General features: G+C 37.6%; 1 long non-coding RNA gene across 1 annotated transcript in view; it reads left to right on the forward strand.

Annotated features, from left to right (window-relative positions):
• Positions 1-3,206: 3,206 nt before the first annotated feature.
• LOC129037350 (uncharacterized) overlaps positions 3,207-18,534 on the forward strand; it is a 205,261-nt gene continuing 189,933 nt past the window's right edge. Inside the window, exon 1 of the long non-coding RNA XR_008502776.1 lies at positions 3,207-3,710. This is a non-coding gene — a long non-coding RNA (uncharacterized LOC129037350). The remainder of the gene's footprint in view (positions 3,711-18,534) is intronic.

The raw sequence follows: 18,534 nt of genomic DNA on the forward strand, positions 1-18,534 counted from the left end.
ATGACACCCAAGGCATAGTTCTATTTCAATAAAATTTCAAAGTTAATAGTTACATCAGATTTTGTTGGTGCTCATTGAATTTGGTTATTAAAACCATAAGTAGTATGTTTTATGCTCACTGAGGAAGATAAAAGTAGTAATGTTTAATATTCAAACTGTGATGACTGAAAAAAAAATCAGAGGCCTGTAAAATCTTATTTAATGTCAAATTTTAATTAAACAGGCTTAGCAGACCAAAATTAAAATCTCAATTATTTTTAAATTATTAATGACAGACAACTAGATTGAGTGAACAGTGGCATCTCTTTTCAAATAACTTAGTTTAGTGGATGAGTTAAACAAAAACTAGTTATTATAATGCAGCAAAGTATGTGAAAAATTTAATTTGAACCCTACTTAGCTTAAAATCCTCACATTCTAGGATGCAAGTCCTGCAAACTTCCCATATGTAATCAACAGTTTTCTAAACATGCATGCTGTATCTCTCCTGTGCGACTTTGCATACATCATTCCCACATTCTAGATTATCCCAACACACCTTAAGTGACTGCTTTTGCATAATCTCCCTTAAAACTCTAACTCAAGCACTGCATCTTTTGAGTCCTTCCCTAACATCTTAACATCTTCCTTCTTTCATTCATCATTAATTATAGTTAGTTATTATAGCACCTGTTAGCATTGTAAAATTATGTGTGTTACACAAGTACAACATGCAGACTAAGGTCATGTATTACATAGCCTCATATCAGCATCACCTAGAACAGCAAAAATGTATGCAGATTAATCACAATATATTTGGATGTACAAAATATATTGAGAGCAAAATGTGATGGAAATTTAGGTGATGCTCTTTGAGCATTGCTTCCATTTTCCAATAATGTAACCAGGAATCACTGTTCATGTAATTAAAGAACAATAAGTCTATGTGAATCAAAATATACATATACATGCAAATGTTAAACCTCAGTAGGAAGAGGCCCATTCTCTTGCTTGCTGCCATATATATATATATACACACACATATATCTATAAACACACATATATATGTTGTGTGTATATGTATATACACACAACAATCTATAGGCTTGCTTTTTAAAATAGTATAAGCAACAAATTTTAAGAGAAACAATATTTAATGAGTGTGTAAAACATTAGATATGAGTGTGTATGTACCTTTGCTATTATTTGTGGAAATGGGGCTATAAAATAAGCTCCTTTATTTTCTTTTGTAAAATATTTATTTAATATGAAGTAATGCAATATGTATTTATGTTCTAAGTGTTTTAATTTCCTTGGATATAAAACAATACCTTGTTCCTTTGATTCTCTTACATATAAGTGTATTTACTCAGATATTACTCCAAACACACCAGATATATTTAAAGTTGAAAAAATATATACTTTGGAATGTATTATCACCTTATTTCACATTAAGAAATCAAAATTTCTGGCTTCCAAGTGCATTCCAGCCTGCAAAAATTTTGCAATAGTGAATTTAACAGAAAGCAAATTGCTCGCATATGGAGTCAATATGAAGCTATATCAATATTTATTAAAAGTTTGTATATTAGTTTTGATCCCCTGGAGAGAAATACAAAATTCAAATACTTATTCTATTTTTATATCCCAATTTGTAATTATGAAACTCTAGCATTTTATTTTTATTTTTCTCTTTCAAGTTTACCTGAAGCTTCACAAAATTCTGTGAGGAATCTATTATAACAGGCATTTTGCTTATTTCCACACAAACAGAAGGAAATGTGTATTTTCTATGCCCTGAAGAATTTACTCTTTTCTGTAAATGACATATGGTAGTTAATTCTTTTTGGTAATAAAATATTCCTGTTTTTATGCTTAACAGCCTTTTCATTTAAATTCAGGGCAACATATCAAAGCTTTGCTGTAATAATACAGAGTAATCAACTAAAGTAACATAGGATTTAAATAACAAAGAGTTTAAACAATTTAATATGTCTTCTATTAATTTCAAACTGAAATTTTACAGAAATTATTTGGAATATGCTGCCAGAGTACACACACACACACACACACATCACACACGCACATCACACACTCACACCCAGCTAAAGGAAATTACCACAGCTATAATGATTTCATTAAAGATCTGAAATTAAAGTTTCTTTTGGACTTTCAGCTGAAGCTCATAGTAAATAAAAGTAATATGATCACTGTTGCATATTGTGAATCAACAGCACACAGAAACCTTAGACTTTCTATATTTACACAGCTTAATTATCCGAACTGAAACCTGAGGCCATCTGTGTCAACATGATTTCACAATTTATTCCAGAAAATTATTTTTCAGGAAAGTAAGGCTGCAAACCAATAAATAACTTATTGTTTGCTTCAGGAAATTTCTGCAAATCAATTTATGTCAGTAAACAACTCTCCTCTGGGCCAACAGATTGCTCACCTGGGCAGGTAGCAGCTTGTGTCAATAACAGTTTACTTATGAAGACTTCTGTCACGGCCCTTAACTCACAGTGACCCCCAATCCTAAACTCTATGTCCTGAACATTACCTATTCTTATCAGTCATTGGTCTTGAAAGGCCCCGGGTAACCATTTGAGCCCAGACTTCAATACCCTATCAATACCACCTTATCTACTCTTCTAACATAACCCCTCAAGGTGGTGACCCCACCTGTAGTATTTTATTGAATTTAGCTTCCCTAATCAACATGCTAGTCTATTGGACGCAGTGCCAGAGACAACAATCATAGAGGTTCTGAAAGCATCAGCCCATGGTTTTCTAAACATTATGGTTCACGATCCTTAACACGAAACAGAAAGTTTCCCCGAGGCGCCGTAAACAACCCGTTTGGGCGCTTGCCTGATAATTATAGTGAAATCTGGCATCTAATTTTTTTTGGTGGACTCTCAAATTTTGTATTTATGTTTTGAGTCCTAGAAATAAAAAGTTTTTATAAGGAATTCTTTGATCATTTATGTTTCATTCTTGATAAAAACCTACTTTATAACTTCGAAGATTATTGATGTTCTTCCTGTATTTCTGAGAGGTGACAGCTTGCTGGCATCCCTCGCTGGCTCTCGGCGCCTCCTCGGCCTCAGCCCACTCTGGCCGCGATTGATGAGCCCTTCAGCCCGCAGCTGCACTGTGGGTGCCCCTCTCTGTGCTGGCTGAGGCCTGAGCTGGCTCCCTCTGCTGGCGGGGAGGTGTGGAGGGAGAGGCGCGGGCGGGAACCGAGGCTGCCTGCGGTGCTCGCAGGTCCAGCGCGACTTCCGGGTGGGCGCGGGCTCGGCGGGTCCCACACTCCGAGCGGCCGGCTTGCGCCGCCGGCCCTGGGCAGTGAGGGGCTTAGCACCCGGGCCAGCAGCTGTAGAGGGTGCACTGGGTCCCCCAACAGTGATGGCCCGCCGGCGCCGCGCTCGAATTTTCGCTGGGCCTCAGCCACCTCCCCGCGGGGCAAGGGGGCAGGGCTCGGGACCTGCAGCCTGCCATGCTGGAGCCCTCACCCTGCTCCCCGCCCCCTGTCCGCTGCCCCCTGCCCCCCAACCGCGGGCTCCCGCGCGCCACTCCGAGGGGACGGGCGCCACCCCCTGCTACGCGGCACCCTGTCCCGTCAACCGCCCAAGGGCTGAGGAGTGCGGGAGCGCGCCAGAGACTGGCGGGCCGCTCCGCCCCCGGCCGGGATGCACTAGGCAAAGCCAGCTGGGCTCCTGAGTCAGGTGGGTACTTGGAGAACTTTTACATCTAGCTGGAGGATTGTAAATGCACCAATCAGCATGCTGTGTCTAGCTCAAGGTTTGTGAACGCACCAATCAGTGCTCTGTGTCTAGCTAATCTAGTGGGGACTTGGAGAACTTTTGTGTTTCCCTAAAGGATTGTAAACAGACCAATCAGCTCTCTATAAAATGGACCAATCAGCAGGATGTGGGTGGGGTCAGATAAGGGAATAAAAGCGGCTGCCTGAGCTAGCAGCAGCAACATGCTAGGGTCCCCTTCCACACTGTGGAAGCGTTGTTCTTTTGCTCTTTGCAATAAATCTTGCTGCTGCTCACTGTTTGGCTCTGTGCAGAGCTGTAACACTCACCAAGAAGGTCTGCAGCTTCACCTGAAGATATTCCAAAGATACAGAAAACTATATAGAGATATTTTGTATAGTTCTAATAGCATATAATCCACAGGTCCCTGATCTATAATATGAGTTTTTTATGAAATTGTTTTTTTATATGCTATGAGGAATTTTACTTGTTAAAAAAAAGAGGTGGAAAGGCACAATATGAAAACTATGAGAGTGACATAAGAGACTATGAATTAGGTGAAAAACCAGAGAGATTTAGAAACCTGTAGACATTGTGCATCCCCCAATGCCTTTCCCCTTAAAAAAAATATTATATTCTAATCCAGTCCATCAAATAAAGTCTACATTCATTAGAAACATATTTTCTTGGTTTTTATAATTTCAATTTTTTTGAGACACAGATAGTGTATATGCAGATATGTTACTTTTGTACGGTGCACCCTGGTAGTGAGGATAGTACCCAGTAGGTAGTTATTCAGCCTGTGCTCCCCTCTCTCACCCACCCCCATATCTTGCAGCATGTCTTGTTCCCATGTTAATGTTCTTGTGTGCTCAGTGTTTAGCTTCCACTTATAAGTGAGAATGTGTGGTATCTGGTTTTCTTTTCCAGCACTAATTTGCTTAGGATTATGTCCTTAGCTCCATCCATGTTGCTGCAAAGGACATAATTTCATACTTTTTTATGGAGGCATAGTATTCCATAGTGTATATGTACCACATTTTCTTTATCCAATCCACCTTTGATGGGCACCTAGGTTCATTCCATGTCTATGCTATTGTGAATAACATGCTGATGAACATACGAGTGCATATAAATTTTTCTGGTAGAATAATTTATTTTCCTTTGAATATATACCCAGTAATGGGAATGCTGGGTCGAAGGGTATCTCTGTTTTAAGTTCTTAGAGAAATCTCCAAAATACTTTCCACAGTGCCTGAACCAGTTTACATTTCCACCAACAGTAGTGTATAAGCATTCCCTTCACTCTGCAGCCTGGCCAACATCTAATTTTTTGACTTTTTAATTATAGCTGTTGTGACTGATGTGAGATGGCATCTTACTGTGGTTTTCGCTTGCATTTATTTGATGATTAGTGAGGATGAGTGTTTTTTCATATGCTTGAGTGTCTTCTTTTGAGAAAATATCTGTTCATGTCCTTTGCCTTTTCTTGATTTAAATTTTAATTTTAAGTTCTGGGGTACATGTGCAGGATGCGCAGGTTTGTTACATAGATAAATGTGTGCGGTGGTGGTTTGCTGCACCTATCAACCCATCACCTAGGTATTAAGCCCAGCATGCATTAGGTATTTTTTCTGATGCTCTCCCTCTCCCCATCCCCCTACAGAAAATTATAGTGTGTGTTGTGTGTTGTTCCCCATTGTGTGTTGTTCCCCTCTCTGTGTCCATGTGTTCCCATTGTTCAGCTCCCACTTATAAGTGAGAAGATGCGGAGGGAGTTTGATTTTCTGCTCCTGTATTAGCTTTGCCCTTTTTAACTGGGGTTGTTTTATGCTTGTCATTTTTTCTTCCTTATGGATTTGTTATATTAGATCTTTATCAGATGCATAGTTTGCAAATATTTTCTCCCATTCTGTAAGTTGTCTGTTTACTCTGTGGATAGTTTCTGTTGCTGTGCAGAAGCTTTTTAGTTTGATTGACTCCCACTGGTCAATGTCGTTTTTGTTGCAGTTGTTTTTAGAAACTTAGCCAAAAATTATTTGCCAAGGCCAATGTCGAGAAAAATATTTCCTAGGTTTTGTTTTAGAGTTTTCATAATTTGAAGTCTTACATTTTAACCTTTAATCCATCTTGAATTAATTTGTGTATATGGTGGAAGGTAAGCATCCAGTTTCACTCTTCTGCTTATGGCTAGCGAATTATCCTAGCACCATTTATTGAATAGGCTGCCTTTTCCCCATTGTTTGTTTTTGTTGGCCTTGTCCAAGATCAGATGGTGATAAGTGTGCAGGTTTATTTTTGAGTGTTCTATTCTGTTCCATTGGCTTTAGTGTCTGCTTTTGTAACAGTATCATGGTTAGTGTACACTTATAGTATAGCTGGAAATTGGGTAGTATGATGCCTCTCTGGCTTTATTATTTTTGCTCAGAATTGCTTTGGCCATTCTGGCTTTTGGGGGTGTTCCATATAAATTTAGAATAGTTTTTTCTAATTCTGTGAAGAATGTTGTTGGTAGTTTCATGGAGATAGCCTTGAATCTACAAATTGCTTTGGGCAGTATGGCCATTTTAACAATATTGATTCTTTTAATCTGTAAACATGGAATGTTATTCCATTTATTTGTGTTATGAAAATTTCCTTCCTTCCTCCCTCTCTCCCTTCCTTCCTTCCTTCCATCCTTTCTTCCTTTTCTTATTTCCTTCCTTTTTTGAGTCAGGGTCTCACCCTTTCACCCAGGCTGGAATGCAGTGGAGTTATTATAGCTCACTGCAGGCTTGAACTCCTGGGCTCAAGCCGTCAGGGTAGTTAGGACTACAGGCATGTGCCACCATGCCTCGCTATTTAAAAAAAAAAAAAATGTGTGCAGATGAGGTTCCACTGTGTTGCCCAGGCTGGTCTCAAACTCCTGGGTTCAAGCGATATACCTGCCTCGGCCTCCCAAAGGCGTGAACCACTGCATCCAGCTTCAGATTTCAGCTGTGTTTTGTAATTCTCCTTGTGGAGATCTTTCACATCTTAGGTTAGTCGTATTTGCAGGGATTTTATTTTCGTCCTAGGTGTTGTAAATATGATTGTGTTCTTAATTTAACTCTCAACCTGGATGTTGTTGTTGTATAGAAATGCTACTAATTGTTGTACATTGATTTTGTATCCTGAAACCTTGCTAAAATCCTTTATCATTTCTCGTAGACTTTTGTTGAAGTCTTTAAGGTTTTTTAGGTATAGAATGATATTGCTGGGTGAAGACAGATAGTTTGCCTTAATCTTTACTTCCTATTTGGGTGCTTTTCTCTTTTTCTGTTGCGAGATTGCTCTGGCTAGGATTTCTGGTACTATGTTGAATAGGAGTGGTAAGAGTAGATGTCCTTGGCTTGTTTCATTTCTAAAGGAGAATGCTTTCAGCTTTTGCCCATTCAGTATTATATTGGCTGTGGGTTTGTTGTAGATAGCTCTTTTTTTATTTTGAAGTATGCTTATTTGAAGCCTTAACTGTTGAGGGTTTTTTTTGTTTTGTTTTGTTTTTCATGAAGGGACACTGGATTTAATTGAAAGCTTTTCCGGCATCCATTGAGATGATCATATGGTTTTTGATTTAATTCTGTTTATCTGGTGAATCACATTTATTGATTTGCATATGTTGAACCAGCCATGCATCCCAGGAATAAAGCCTGTATCGTCATAGTAGGTTAATTTTTTGATATGCTGCTGATGGATTCAGTTTGCTAGTACTTTGTTGAGAATTTTTGAGTCTATGTTCATCAACAATGGTCACCTGAATGTTCTTTTTTTTTTGCATCTCTGCCACGTTTTGGTATTAAGCTGATTCTGGCTTCACAGAATGAGTTAGGAAGGAGTACAGTCTCTTTAACTTTTTTGGAATAGTTTCAGTGGAATTGTACTAGTTCTTCTTTATACTTCTGGTGGAATTTTGCTGTGAATCCATATAGTCCAGGGCTTTTTGACTTAGTAGATTTTTTATTACTTATTCAATTTCAGAGCTTCATATTGGTCTCTTCAGTATTTAAATATCTTCCTGATTCAATCTTGGAGGATTGCCTGTTTTCAGAAATTTATCCATTTCCTCCAGATTTTCTAATTTTTGTGTCTAGAGTTATTCCTAGTATTCTCTGAGGATTATTTTGTATGTCTGTGGGACCATTTTTAATGTCGTTTTTGTCATTCTGATTTATATATTTAGATCTTCTCTTTTTTTTCCTTTGTTTATCTAACTAAAGGTCTATCAATCTCTTTTTTTAAATCAACTCTTGGTTTCATTAATCTTTTGTATGGATTTTTGCATCTCAATTTCATTCAGATCTTCTCTATTTTAGTTGTTTCTTTTCATTCCTAGCATTGATGTAGGGTTGTTCTTTTTTTTTTTTTTTTCCCTAGTTCCTTTAGGTGTAGTGTTAGATTGTTAATTTGAAATATTTCTAACTTTATGATAAAGGCATTTAAACGTTCCTCTTAACACTGATTTAGCTGCATCCCAGAGATTTTGGTAATTTGTGTTCCCATTTTCATTAATTTCACTTTTTTAAAATTTCTCCCTTAATTTTGATTTTCACACAGAATTTATTCAGGAGAAAGTTGTTTAATTTTCATCTATTTGTGTAGTTTTGAGAGATGTTGATATTTATTTATATTTTGATTATATTGAGGTCTAAGAGTGTGCTTGATATGATTTCATTTTTTAAAATATATCCAGACTTGCTTTATGACCAAGCGTGTGGTCAATGTTAGAATATGTTCCCTGTGCAGATGAGAAGAATGTATATTCTGTGATTATTGAGTGGAGTGTTCTGTAGATGTCTGTTAGGTCCAAATGGTCAAGTGTGAAGTTTAAGTACACAGTTTCTTTGTTAGTTATCTGCTTTGATGATCTAACGCTGCCAGCTGGGGTGTTGAAGTCTCCTACAATTATTGGGTGGTCGTCTGTCTTTTTGTAGTCTGAAAAGAACTTGTTTTATGAATTTGGGTGCTCCATGTTGGGTGCATTTATATTTAGGGTACTTAAGTATTTTTGTTTGATCATATACTTTCTCATGACATAATGCTCTTCATTCTTCAATTGTTCTTTTTAATTTTTATTAAAGTCTGTTTTATCTGATATAAGAATAGTTACTCCTGCTTTTTTGTTATCATTTGCATGGCAGATTTTCTCCATCCCCTTATTTTGGGCCAGTGGCTGTCATTACATATGAGATGAGTCTCTTGAAGACTACAGATGGTGAGTCTTGCATTTTTATCCAGTTTGGCATTGTACGTCGTTTAAGTGGGGTGTTTAGCCTATTTACATTTATGGTTAATGTTGATACATGAGATTTTGATCCTATCATCATGTTTGTAGCTGGTTTTTATGTAGACTTGATTGTGTAGATACTTTATAGTGCCTGAGAGCTATGTACTTAAGTGAGTTTTTGTGGTAGCAGGTGTCATTCTTTTTACTCAATGTATAGCACTCCCTTAAGGACCTTTCATAAGGCTGGTCAAGTTGAAATTGATTCCCTAAATATTTGCTTATATGAGAAGAAATTTGTTTCTTCTTCACTTAGGAAGTTTAGTTTAGTGAAATATAAAATTCTTGCCTGGAATTTATTTTCATTAATGATGTTGGACATAGGCCCTTAATCTCTTCTGGCTTGTAAGGTTTTTGCTGAGATATTTACTACTAACCTAGTGGAGTTCTTGCTGTATGAAAACATGACCTTTCTCTCTAGCTGCCTTTAAGATTTTTTTTTCTTTTGTATTTACTTTGGTGAATATGATGACTATGTGCCTTAAGGATAGTCACCTTGTATAGTACCTAGCTGGGTTTGCTGTATTTTTTGGATTTACATGTCACTCTCTCTAGCGAGGTTAGGAAAATTTTCATAGACTCTATTCTCAACTCTATTTTCGAAGTTGCCTTTTCTCTTTCTTTCTCTTCTAGGAATGACAATGAGTCATAGATTTGGTCTCTTTATATAATTCCGTATTTCTTAAAGCTTTGGTTCATTTTCTTTTTTTAATTCTTTTTTAAAATTTTCTTCTGACTCAGTTGATTCAACGAACCAGTCTTTGAGCTCTGAGATTCTTTCCTTAGCTTGGCCTACCTTCTGTTAATATTTCTTATTGTATTAAAAGATTCTTATACTGAATTTTTTCTGCTCTAGAAATTCAGTTTGGCTATTTTTTAAAACGGCAATTTCATCTTTCAGCGCTTACTTAGATTGCTTTACTGGATTACTTGGATTGGGTTTCAACTTTCTCCTTAATGTTCATGAGCTTCCCTGCCATCGATGTTCTGTATTCTATGTCTGTTTCAATTATTTTAGACTGATTAAGAACCATTGTTTGGTAGCTAGTGGGCTAATTTTGAGGTAAGAGGACACTCTAGCTTTTTGAATTGCCAGAGTTCTTGCACTGATTTTTTCTCTTCTGGTAGGGTTAGTGTTACTTTAACTGTAGTGTATGTTGAGTATAGGCAATTGGTTTTGTTTCTGGATGCTTTCAAAGGGCCAGGGCTTTCTCTGTCCAGGATTTTTATGTATGAGTAATTCTTGTGTTTGGTTTCACGGGTGTATATGTAGCAGGATAAATTTTGATGTTGTAGTTTGGGCTGTGATCCAATGCATGGTGCTTAAGCATAATGGCCAGTGGCTAGCCTAATACCCAGTGGTGTGGCTGTTTTATACTTCCTTTTGTTTGCAGGTGTGCTCTGTATTGGGGGTGGGAGAGATGCCTCCATCACCAGATCTGCTCCTGGGCCCTGGGGGAGTGTCCTGCAATCACTGTGTTTCTTGTGTTAGGTATTCTAGGCCACAGGTCTCTCTCAGGCAGAGGCCCTTTCCTAGGAGCCATTCTGGGCCAGGAACTAGCTGTAGTGTTTGGGTTCCCTGCACAGGCTTCCTCCCTCTTCAACTCAGCTTCATTGCTGCCTCTCCATCCACTCAGCATTTTCTCTCTCAAGATCTGCATAAATTACGGTGGTTTACTCCATAATTTGGTATCTCTCAGTGGGGGTGGTGCTTCCTGACCATGTCAAATTGACCATCTATTGTCACAGAATGAAAACATCTTTGATAGACTTTGTAACATTTTTGAATATTACATTCAGGAGTAAAATCTTACACAGTGTGATCCCAGCTATCTCTTCAATTTTGAGAATAACCTTAAGTAATCAAAGGATAATTAAATATGTAATTAAAAATTGAAAAATATAACAGCTACGCTTCCAGATCTCAACTTCTTTCAGAAAATTTTAAAATCTCTTTAAAGGTAAACTGAGACCAAAATAGACTAATAGCTTTATAAAAATAAGTGCTCAAGGAGGGTGTTACATGTGAAAATTAAACTTGGAATTTGTCATTTTACCCATAAAATTACTGAGAGTAATTTCCTTGAAATATAAATAACTTTATAAATTTTTAATTAACAAAAATGCTAAAATATTACTCCTCTTACCTTTATGTAACCTCTTCCTTGAAAACAACAATTTACTCATCTGGTGTGTGACTCTAATAACCTTCAATCATTCTCTATATCTGACACCCATGACTAGTAACTTAGATCTTTAACTAAGCAACCTTTCTTTCCGCCTTTGTGATATTATATCTAGTAATTTAATAACAAACAATCTATGCTGCAAATTAAACTTCCAAATTGAATACTAATTTTCAAATCCCAAGGACCCATTTCTTCTGCCTCAATCTTAATTAGGTCTTAGTTAATAGAAAAATTAACTGGCTGGGTGCGGTGGCTCATGCCTGTAATCCCAGCACTTTGCGAGGCCAAGGTGGGCGGATCACCTGAGGTCTGAAGTTCGAGACCAGCCTGGCCAACATGGTGAAACCCCATGTGTACTAAAAACACAAAAAATTAGCTGGATGTGGTGGTGGGTGCCTGTAATCCCAGCTACTCAGGAGGCTAAGGCAGGAGAATCACTTGAACCTGGGTGGGTGGAGGATGCAGAGAACCGAGATCCTGCCACTGTGCTACAGCCTGGTCAACAAGAGTGAAATTCCTCAAAAAAAAAAAAAAAGAAAAAGAAAAAAGAAAATTAACTAAATCAAGCCTAAATAAAACATATTCACAAAGTGGCAGACTTTTTTAATCCAAAAATTTAACTGTATTAATGTCTCATTTATAGAACATTATTTTACAATGAGGTTTTACACATCAATCAGTTGAGTCACTTCTTTTTCTTCTTCTTTTTTTTTTTTTTTGAGGTGGAGTCTCGCTCTGTTGCCCAGGCTGGAGTGCAGCTCACTACACCTCCACCTCCCTCACTACACTCAGCTCACTACAACCTCCACCTCCCGGGTTCAAGCGATTCTCCTGCCTCAGCATCCCGAGTAGCTGGGACTACAGGCACGTGAGCAAGAGAAGCTGACAGATTCAAATGTTCACAAACATTTATGTTCTATTTTGATAGATACATAAACTATATTTCTCATTCTTATATACTTTATATTAGGGCATGGGATTAAAGTCAAAATAGTGGAAAATTAGTAGAAATAACGTATTTTATATCCAATTTAGTCTCCAAAATCCCAACATGCACTCTTCTATATACGTTTTTCAGTATGCTTGACTGGAATGGCCAATTCTACAGTAGTCTTGGAAGCAACATACTACAGATTAAATACCTTAGTAGCCTATGTTCTTGAATGTGGACATAAAGGAGCAATGCTTTTCCTATCTTAAAAAAAAAAAACGGTTTATATGAATGAAACTTCTATTCTGTTTAAGATATTATATGTTGTTGAGTGTAGTTGTCAAAGCAACTAGCACTATTCCAATTAATACAGAAATCACCAGCTTGGGTTGGATCTGCAATAACAGCACCTAAAACATATCCACTAAATTAGTATTAAATGGACAAGTAAACCAAACTCAGAGGGTTGAAATGAAGACTTGTAATACCCAGTGAAAAAAAATTATTGAAACTACCATCTAAAATTAATTGGAAGCTTAATATTACCTCTAGGAAAGAGTGTGGGAAATGAGGAAAGGCAAAAGGTAATATGTTCATGTTTGTTCTGTTCCATAATCCAAGAAATAGATAAACACAGGCCAAAAAAAAAAAAAAAAAAAAAGAGAAAAATCCTGTCTTTAGAGTGGAAAGAAAGTGGATAGAGTTGAATTGCTAAGCCTTAGCATTATTGACATTTTATGCCTGATATTCCTGCATTTGGTGGGAGGTTATTCTTTGCATTGTGGGATATTAATAGTATCTCTAGGCTATACCACTACATACCAGTAGCATCACCACCTAATCATTATAATTCAAAATGTCTCCAGACACTGACAAGTGTTCTATGGAAACAAAATCATTCCTGGTTGGAAACCACTTGTAAACAAAAAGTCTAGTAATGGTGGAATTATACAGTGACAGAAAAGCTCACGTTTTTCTGATTAGGTTGAAAAGGCTGCTCAGAAATTAAATCCTACTGTGTTCATAAAAAACAAGGAACCCAGCCCTGAAGCAAAGAACTAATCAGAGAAGTTGTTTTCTCTTTCAAGTCTATGATTTCAAATGACCTTAAAGTGGTCATCTTTACAGTCAGAGAAGCATATGTGTGTTGGGGAGGAGAAAAAACAAGGAAATGAGGCAGACTTTAGAATTATACCTAGGAAAGAACTATATGTTTGGTTATAAACTAGATCCAATAAATAAATGAATGTTTTCCACATAACTACTTGGTAAAGGTATAATAAGCCTATTGTGAAAAAAAAATTCAGGCTTAAAATATCCTCAAGCATCCCAAATTGCACTAATCAGTGCAATTGATTAGTTATGCTGTGAAAACACTCATTGTTCTAATTTAAGATGGAGGCATGGAGAATAAGAGAAAATGTAAATTACCTCAGAAAGTAAATCTATGAGCCACAGGGACAATGGACCTTAAAGTTACTTCCACAGGACATGTTTATGGTTTCATCAAATAAATATTTGTACTGCTCAGAAATATTTTTGTCAGTGCTATGCAGACTTCTTTGTCTTCTGATAGGAGCTTCACCATGGTAACTTAGATTTTACAGATAATTTGTCTTTTGACTTTATAGGACACTAGTCCTTGTTAAGTCATATAGTGGCCTCAGGGAGAGAACTGCATGTCATGAAACATCCTGAACTCTAAGTTGTAGGCAGTAACTGGGCAAAACTTTAAGTTGTTTACAGAGTGAAGAGAAGTGAGTTTTTCATATATAAAGAAGTGTGCAAATTATATTTCATGAGTAGTCTTTTGTCTTCTGGAATGGTGATATACACAAAGTAATCTGGGAAGATACAATTTGATAATAGTGGATCCTTCATTAACTTGAATTATTTTTTGCAGGAAAGATGCATCTTTAGCCAAAATTACTTATGGTAAACTGATATGTAAGCAAGAAATCACCTTCTGCTTGGGCCATTCAGTGTACTCTCTAGATAGATATGACACAAAGCTAGCATTATAATACAGTAAACCAAGTGTTAATGTAATTTTATGTTGATTTTGACTACATTCTGACAATAATAAGTCATCTGATATTTATGGCTTACGATATGAACTTGATACTATGATAGGTGTTTGAAATATTTATCTCATTTGATTCTTAGAACAAACTTATAATGTGGGTACTAATACAATACTGATTTTTTAAATAAGAAAAAGGATTGCAAAAAATTTAAAAAGTCTTATTAAAAAGTACAAAATTCTTTCTATCTCCAAATGTGTAATGAATTTTATATAGTCAGTTAATATTTGTTTAGCTCAGTAAAGTAATGTTTGGTGTACTAGTTGATTTCTTTAATGTTCATTCAGAATCACCACATTATCAATTTGAAATTAATTCACCTATTCGAAGAAGTTGCTTCCTCCAATTAAGACAGTATAGTAGGCAAAATAATGGTTTACAAAGCAAACAAACAAACAAAATGATGTCGTGATTTCTGGAACCTGTGAATATGTTAACTTTATCTGGTAAAAGGGGCTTTGCAAGTATTATAATGTTAAGGATGGTAAGATGAAAAACTGTTCTTTTGAGTTCTGTGTAATCAAATGGGTTTAAAATAGGGAAACATTCTTGGCTAGAAACATAAGGTGATATGATTTCAAAAGAATGGTCAGAGAGATACAGCATTTCTGGTTTGAACAAATGAAAGAGACCACAAGCTAACAAATCAGGACAGCCCTTAGAGGCTGGAAAAGTCAAGGAAACTGATTCTCCCCTAAAACCTTCAGAAAGGAACACAACAGTTCTCACTCTTTGATTTTAGCCTCATAAGATGCATGTCAGACATCTGACAAAGACAATTGTTTGACACTATATTTGTGCTATTTTAAACCACTAACTTTGTAGTAATTTGCTACAGCAGCAGTAAGAAAATAGTGCAGAGTTTTTCTATAATGGAGATAAAAGTATAAACAAGAGGCAAGAATTTCCTTCCTTTACAGTGTTTATAATATAATAAGAAAACAAACATTAAATACACAGGTCCGCAATAGATTATTCCACTTTAATTTTAGCTGGCACTGTGGAAGGAAAATAGAAATTCTAGAATATAGTGAATAGGAATATAACTTATTCTTATGTGGGAAGAAATGCTTATTACTGAATACTATTTGGGCTGAAAATAAATGCATTGTAGTTACAGTAAGTACAGTGAAAAAGGTAGTTTGCTATAAGGGAACAGAGCCATTGAAATGTAATGAAAGTCATCAAAGTTTTAGGCATTAACTATAAGTTGCAAGGAGTTAAACAATGATAAGCAGTCCGATTATTAAAAAAAGTGCCTGATTCTCAAAATCACAAATGTTCTTTAAAATTGCTAACCGTATTAGTCAGTTTTCACAATGATATAAAGAATGACTTGAGACTGAGTAATTTATGAAGAAAAGAGATTTAATTGATTCATAGTTCTTCAGGCTTTACAGGAAGCATGAATGGGAGGACTCAGGAAACTCAGAAAATCATGGTGGAAGGCAAAGGGGAAACAAGGTTCTTCTTGACATGGCACCAGGAGAGAGAGAGCACAAGGAGGGAAGTGCCACACACTTTTAAACCATCAGATCTCTTGGAACTCACTCACTATCATGAGAACAGCATGTGGAAATCTGCTCCCGTGATCCAGTCACCTCCACCCAGGCCCCTCTCTTGACATGAGGGGATTAAAATTTGAGATGAGATTTGGGTGGGGACAGAGAGCCAAGCCATATTATTCCTCCTCTGGCTCTTCCCAAGTATCATGTCCTTCTCACATTTCAAAACCAATCATGCCTTCCCAACAGACTGAAAGTCTTAACTTATTCCAGCATTAACTCAAAAGTCCATGTCCAGAGTTTCATCTGAGACAAGGCAAATCCCTTCTGCCTATAAGCCTGTAAAATCAAAAACAAGTTAGTTAATTTAAAGATACAATGGGGGTACAGGGATCAGGTAAACGCTCCAATTCCATAAGGGAGAAATTAGCCAAAACAAAGGGTCTACAGGCCCCATGCAAGTCCAAAACCCAACAAGGCAGCCATTAAATCTTAAGGCTCTGAAACAATCTTCTTTGACCTCATCTCTCACGTCCAGAGCATACTGATGCAATATCTGGGCTCCCATGAGCTTTGACAGCTCTGCCTCTGTGGCTCTGCAAGGCACAGCCCCCACAACTGCTTTCACAGGCTAGGATTGAGTGCCTGTGGCTTTTCCAGGCACACTGTGCAAGCTGTCAGTGGATCTACCATTCTGGGGTCTGAAGCACTATGACCCTCTTCTCAAAGCTCCAGTAGGGAGTGCCCCAGTGGGGACTCTGTGTGGGGGCTCCAACCCCACATTTTCCCTCTGCACTGCCCTAGTAGAGGTTCTCCATAAGGGCTCCATTTCTGCAGCAGACTTTTGCCTAGACATCCAGGCATTTCCATACATCCTCTGAAATCTAGATAGAGGTTCCCAAACCTCAACTCTTCCCTTCTGCTCAACCACAGGCCCAACCTCATGTGGACGCCACCAAGGCTTGAGGCTTGTATTCTCTGAAGCAATGGCCTGAGTAGTGCCTTGGACCCTTTAGCCACAGTTGGAGCTGAGCAGCTGGAACGCTGGGCACCATGTCCCGAGGCTGCCCAGAGCAGCAGGGTCCTGGGCCCAGCCCACTAAACAATTTCTCCCTCCTAGGCCTCCAGGCTTACATTGGGAGGGGCTGCCTCAAAGGTCTCTGAAATGTACTGGAGACATATTCCACATTGTCTTTGCTATTAACATTTGGCTCCTCTTTACTTATGCAAATTTTTGCTTGAATTTCTCCCAAGAGCGTGGGTTTTTCTTTTTTACTATATGGTTAGGCTGCAAATTTTCCAAACTTTTATGCTCTGCTTTCCTTTTAAATATAAGTTTTAGTTTCAAGCCATCTCTTTCTTCATGGACATGAGCATAAACTTTTAGAAGCAGCCAGGCCACATGTTGGAAGGTCTGTTGCTTAGAAATTTATTTCACCAGATACCCTAAATCAACTCTCTCAAGTTCAACATTACACAGAACTCTGGGGCTGGGTCAAAATGCTATCAGTCTCTTTGCTAAAGCATAGCAAGGGTAACTTTTTCTTCAGTTCTTAATGAGTTCCTCATCTCCATCTGAGACCCCCTTAGCCTGGACTTCATTATCCAAATCATTATCAGCATTTTGCTCACAACCATTCAACAGGTCTCTAGGAAGATTTAAACTTTCCCACATCTCCCTGTCTTCTTCTGAGTCCTCCAGACTGTTTCCTACCTCTGCCTGTTACCCAGTTCCAAAGTTACTTCCATATTTTCAGGCATCTTTATAGCAATGCCCCACTTCTCTGGTACCAATTTTCTGTATTTATCTCTTCTCAAACTGCTATAAAGAACTACCGGGTAATTTATGAGGAAAAGAGGTTTAATTGACTCACAGTTCTGCAAGCTTAACAGGAAGCATGACTGGGAGGCCTCAGGAAACTAACAATCATGGCAGAAGTTAAAGGGGGAGCAGGCGCCTTCTTTACATGGTGTCAGTAGAGAGAAGAGCTGGGGGGAAGTTCCACACACTTTTAAACCATCAGATCTTGTGAGAACTCACTGACTGTCATGAGAACAGTATGGGAAATCCACCCCCCATGATCCAATCACCTCCTACCAGACCCCTCCCCTGACACGTGGGGATTACGATTCAACATGAGATTTGTGTGGGGACACAGAGTCAAACTATATCACTAACATAATAAGTGCTTATCTTGATTAAATTGTATGGAAAACTACAACTTAAATTATGTGATCAGAAATTCTATCTAATGATAGACATTAATTCAAGTGCCACCATGTTCTCCTGTCAGCTTCTCATGTATTGGCATGGATATGATTTAATTGTCCTTCAGTGTCATGGAACACATCCTGAGATTCAGCTGATGAAGTTGCAAACTGGATAAATATAAATGATGATGTTTCAAAAAAGAAAATCCTCACTTAGTAAAAAAATGTTAGGTTTATTTTACACTTTCTTGACAGCTGAACTAATATGAAAAGCACTCACCTTGTTTCTTTCAGTTTTGTGTATGTTTTGATTGTGTCAGCTGAGTTCTTCTTCAAGGGATTTTCTTTCTGTGTGTCAGAGACACTTGTCCCCCATTCTGTTTTTCTGTGTAATCTCAACATTGACAAAGGTCTTCACTGTATGTGAAAAGGATATCTGTGTTGCTTGATTTTATGTGTGACTACTGTTTGCGATTGTCCTTTTCCCAATATGACATGTAATTTTACAGCACAGATAATTTTTCAAAAGAATTACCTTCCCAGGCTTAGCAGAGGGAGCGGCCTACTTA

Source organism: Pongo pygmaeus, chromosome 4, assembly GCF_028885625.2.
Source record: "Pongo pygmaeus isolate AG05252 chromosome 4, NHGRI_mPonPyg2-v2.0_pri, whole genome shotgun sequence".
Classification (NCBI taxonomy): Eukaryota; Metazoa; Chordata; class Mammalia; order Primates; family Hominidae; genus Pongo; species Pongo pygmaeus.